Source organism: Neophocaena asiaeorientalis, unplaced genomic scaffold, assembly GCF_003031525.2.
Source record: "Neophocaena asiaeorientalis asiaeorientalis breed wild unplaced genomic scaffold, Neophocaena_asiaeorientalis_V1.1 scaffold635, whole genome shotgun sequence".
In the NCBI taxonomy this organism is placed as follows: domain Eukaryota; kingdom Metazoa; phylum Chordata; class Mammalia; order Artiodactyla; family Phocoenidae; genus Neophocaena; species Neophocaena asiaeorientalis.
In genome coordinates this window covers 1,882,997-1,887,919 of record NW_020174929.1, presented here as the reverse complement: position 1 = coordinate 1,887,919, position 4,923 = coordinate 1,882,997, and the positions used below count along the sequence as shown (strand labels likewise).

At 51.1% G+C, this 4,923-nt stretch overlaps 1 protein-coding gene across 2 annotated transcripts in view; it reads right to left on the bottom strand.

The window, feature by feature from the left end:
* CTSB (cathepsin B) overlaps positions 1-4,923 on the bottom strand; it is a 22,676-nt gene that overhangs the window by 10,840 nt on the left and 6,913 nt on the right. Inside the window, exon 1 of one of the 2 annotated variants that reach the window (XM_024761399.1) lies at positions 129-201. The exons of the other annotated variant lie outside the window; for it this stretch is intronic. The gene's annotated coding sequence lies outside the window, so the exon portion shown is untranslated. Of the gene's footprint in view, positions 1-128; positions 202-4,923 lie in introns of those variants that run through there. 2 annotated transcript variants of the gene reach the window in all.

Genomic DNA, 4,923 nt, shown 5'->3' with positions numbered 1-4,923 from the left:
ATTTTTATTATTTTTTTTTTTTTTTTTTTTTTTTTTTTTTTTTTTTTTTTTTAATGAGTATGTTACATTTGTGGGTTTTTTTAAGGAAAAATAATAGCTGGTGCTACCAAAGACCCGGAGCCACCCACCTGAAAGAACACTTGTTCTGATGATCCCCCAGATGCTCTGTTTCTGATCAGGTGCCTTCTCCCCAGTGACTTCCTGCTCAGAATGCTTAACCCTCCCATTTTCAGTGACTCATGGGGAAGCTGATGCTCACGTGACCCTGTGTCAGGAGCCTCCAAACTGTTAGGAAACATCTTGCCGTATCCGCGTGTGGCAGGAGGGGCGACAGAGCTGTCTGGGGCCTCTTTTAAAAGTCTTCTGGGCAGAGACGCAAAGCAGAGGGTTCCTTTGTATCGACACCCTGACTTAGCCCTGGCATCAACAAGGCCCCAAGATGGGAAGTGTGCTCCCCACAAGTGGGCGTCCGGACCCACCAGGCAGGGGGAGGCCTGGCTGATGGGCACGTCAGAATCGCACCTGGAAGGGTCGCCACCCTAGGCTCTCACCACTACCTGTCCAGGTGTCAGGAACATGGCAGGGTCCTCAGGAAATCAGAGGCCATCCGCACAGAACACTCCCCGTGTGTCCAACAGGAGCGTCCCCAGGGCCCCCTGCGGACTTAGCCGGCCGCTCACGTGGAGCGTGGGGCCCCTCCACGCAACCGGACTGCACAGATCTCTGGTTTCTAGAATTCCCTGGCGGTCCAGTGGTTAGCTCTTGGCGCTTTCACTGCCGAGGGCCTGGGTTCGATCCCTGGCCACCCCTGGTCCGGGAACTGGTATCCCGCAAGCTGCATGGCACAGCCAAAAAAAAGACGAAAAGATTCTCTGGTTTTGCGGGGGGGGAACGTGGGCAGCTCCCATTTGGTTCTCAGTTGCCGTGCTGACAACTGCCCCACGGCCCACCCTCCTTTCCTGCTCCACGGCTCCTGTCAACTGTTCTCCCTGCTCATCCCTGGCCTCAGTGAGAACCGGGCCCATGAGCCTGGGGTCAGGGTGCAGTATGAACCACCACTCCAGTCTGGTCATGGGGCCTTCCCTGCAGCCACAGCCCGCCTGCCGGGGCCACAGCATCACAGGAGAGCATCTGGGCTGGAGTTAAAGTGGTCAAAAGCCACGGGAGCCGCTGGAGAGGATGAGAGTGGGCCTGGATTCCGCGTACTTCCCAACTGTGTACCCGCCTTCACTGAGCCTCAGTCTCACCACCTGTGAAATGGGGCTGGTAGGCACTCGTGTCCCTGGGTGGAAGTCAGAGGGAAAGGAGGGTGCCTGCCAGTCTGAAGGCAGCAGAGACCCCACCCTTCTCCTCCTCCCTGTCTCCTCTCCTCTCCCCACTTACAGTCCGTGCCAGACAAGTCCAGTTCACTCAAACCCGCCCCAAATACCTCCACGTCACAAAGAGCCCCAATTAAAACTGAGATTTTAACTCCAATCAATCCCCAAGCAGACCTCTCCTTCTAAGGGTCCGGGGGTTGCTGAGATCCCAGAGAATACGGAATCAGATTTCTCCTCCTGTGGGGACAGACAGATGCCCCTGCATTCCAGTGGACACCACCTCTTGCTTTCTGTCCCCATCCACATGCATCCTGAAACAGGACAAACTAACTACAAATGGTTTAAAGCATGGGCTGTGAGGTTACAAAGCCAGTCACCATCCCACTCGTGGCCTCAGCATGAAACACCAGCAGCTTCCACTTCCCCTCTTTTAAACAAACACTTCCCTTTTCTCAATTCTGTGGCGGTTCTTCCCCCCTTAAAAACCAGAGAGAAAGGACAGAAAGTCCTTACTGTGAGGGAAAAGGGCCCCAAACAGGATTAGGACACCTGCAAGTCACCAGATCCCCATCAGGGTGGGGACGGGAGGAAGGGCGGTTGTGGGCAGATGTGACTTGCAGCCCTCAGTCAGCTTATTTCCTGGGAAGACCTTGGGCTCTATTACACCCTCTGGCCCTTTTCCAAGCTATTCTCTGGCTTTAAAAAAGGGGCTCTCGGGCTTCCCTGGTGGCCAGTGGTTGAGAGTCCGCCTGCCGATGCATAAAAAAAGGGGGGGGGGGCCTCTGTCACTTCTTTCCGCTCCAAATGCTTAGAGCACTTGACTGTTTATATGAAAGCACATTCCGCTCGAGCTCCGCAGAATGTTGGCCTGGGCAAACTAGGGCCTGCGTCCAGGTGACGCTGTGAGCCTCCCCTAAGAACAGAGCTGCTCCCCACACCACGCTGAATGCAGTCCTGGGACCACCATGGGCCTTGGGGCTCAGGAAGGAGAGAAATGAACACAGGCGTCCTGACATCCCAGGGACACAGAGCCAAGCTTTTTTTTTTTTTTAACATCTCTATTACAGTATAATTGCTTTACAATACTTTGCTAGTTTCTGCTTTATAACAAAGTGAATCACTTACACATACACATGTTCCCATATCTCTTCCCTCTTGCGTCTCCCTCCCTCCCACCCTCCCTATCCCTCCCCTCCAGGCGGTCACAAAGCACAGAGCTGATCTCCCTGTGCTATGCAGCTGCTTCCCACTAGCTATCTACCTTACGTTTGGTAGTGTATATATGTCCATGCCACTCTCTCGCTTTGTCACAGCTTACCCTTCCCCTTCCCCATATCTTCAAGTCCATTCTCTAGTAGATCTGTATCTCTATTCCTGTCTCACCCCTAGGTTCTTCGTGACATTTTTTTTTAATTCCATATATATGTGTTAGCATACGTTATTTGTCTTTCTCTTTCTGACTTACTTCACTCTGTATGACAGACTCTAGGTCTATCTACCTCATTACAAATAATTTCGTTTCTTTTTACGCCTGAGTAATATTCCATTGTATATATGTGCCACATCTTCTTTATCCATTCATCCGATGATGGACACTTAGATTGTTTCCATCTCTGCGCTACCTTTTTATTTCCTTTTCTTCTCTGATTGCTGTGGCTAAAACTTCCAAAACTATGTTGAATAAGAATGGTGAGTGAGGGGAAGATGGCGGAAGAGTAAGACGCGGAGACTACCTTCCTTCCCACAGATACACCAGAAATACATCTACACGTGGAACAACTCCTACAGAACACCTACTGAGCGCTGGCAGAAGACCCCAGACCTCCCAAACGGCAAGAAACTTCCCATGTACCTGGGTAGGGCAAAAGAAAAAATAAAAAACAGAGACAAAAGAATAGGGACGGTACCTGCACCAGTGGGAGGGAGCTGTGAAGGAGGAAAGGTTTCCACACACTAGGAAGCTCCTTCACAGGCGGAGACTACGGGTGGTGGAGGGGGGAGCTTTGGAGCCGCAGAGGAGAGCGCAGCAACAGGGGTGCGGAGGGCAACGCTGGGAGATTCCCACACAGAGAATCTGTGCCGACCGGCACTCACCAGGCCGAGAGGCTTGTCTGCTCACCCACTGTGGCGGGCAGGGCTGCAAGGTGAGGCTCGGCTTTGGACGGAGCGCAAGGAGAGGACTGCGGTTGGCGGCGTGAACACAGCCTGAAGGGGCTAGTGCACCACGGCTAGCCGGAACGGAGTCCGGGAAAACGTCTGGAGCTGCCGAAGAGGCAGGAGACTTTTTCTTCCCTCTTTGTTTCCGCGAGGAGAGGGGATTAAGGGCGCCGCTTAAAGGAGCTCCACAGACGGGTGCGAGCCACGGCTAAAACCGCAGACGCCAGAGACGGGCAGGAGATGCTAAGGCTGCTGCCGCCACCAAGAAGCCTGCGAGCACAGGTCACTCTCCACACCTCCCCTCCCGGGAGCCTGTGCAGCCCGCCACTGCCAGGGTCCCGGGATCCAGGGACAACTTACCAGGGAGAACGCACGGCGCGCCTCAGGCTGGTGCAACGTCACGCCGGCCTCTGCCGCCGCAGGCTCACCCAGCAACCGTACCCCTCCCTGCCCAGGCCTGAGTGAGCCACAGGCCCCAAATCAGCGGCTCCATTAACCCCATCCTGTCTGAGCAAAGAACAGACGCCCTCCAGTGACCTACATGCAGAGGCGGGGCCAAATCCAAAGCTGAGCCCCTGGAAGCTGTGAGAACAAAGAAGAGAAAGGGAAATCTCTCCCAGCAGCCTCAGAAGCAGCAGATTAAAGCTCCACAATCAACTTGATGTACCTGCCTCTGTGGAATACATGAATAGACAACGAATCATCCCAAATTAAGGAGGTGGACTTTGAGAGCAAGATTTATAACCTTTTCCCCTTTTCCTCTTTTTGTGAGTGTGTATGTGTATGCTTCTGTGTGAGATTTTGTCTGTATAGCTTTGCTTCCACCATTTGCTAGGGTTCTATACATCTGTTTTTTGTTTGTTTTTAATTTTTTTCTTAATAACTATTCTTTTAATAACTTTATTGTATTTTACTTTATTTTATTTTACTTTATCTTCTTTCTTTTTTGCTTCCTTCCCTCCTTCCTTCCTCCCTCCGTCCCTCTGTTCCTCCCTCCCTCCTTTCCTTCCTTCCTTCTTTCCTTCCTTCCTTTCTTTCTACTTATAATTCTGTTTTCCTACTTTTTCTCCCTTTTTCAAAAACGCTGCAAGCCACAAGGAACTGGCAGGACATATTTAAAGTGATGAAGGACAAAAAGCTGCAACCAAGATTACTCTACCCAACAAGGATCTCAATCAGATTTGATGGAGAAATTAAAACCTTTACAGACAAGCAAAAGCTGAGAGAGATCAGCACTGCCAAACCAGCTTTACAACAAATGCTAAAGGAACTTCTCTAGGCAAGAAACACAAGAGAAGGAAAAGACCTACAATAACGAACCCCAATTTAGAAAATGCGAATAGGAACATAATATCGATAATTACCTTAAATGTAAATGGACTAAATGCTCCCACCAAAAGACACAGATTGGCTGAATGGATACAAAAACAAGACCCATATATATGCT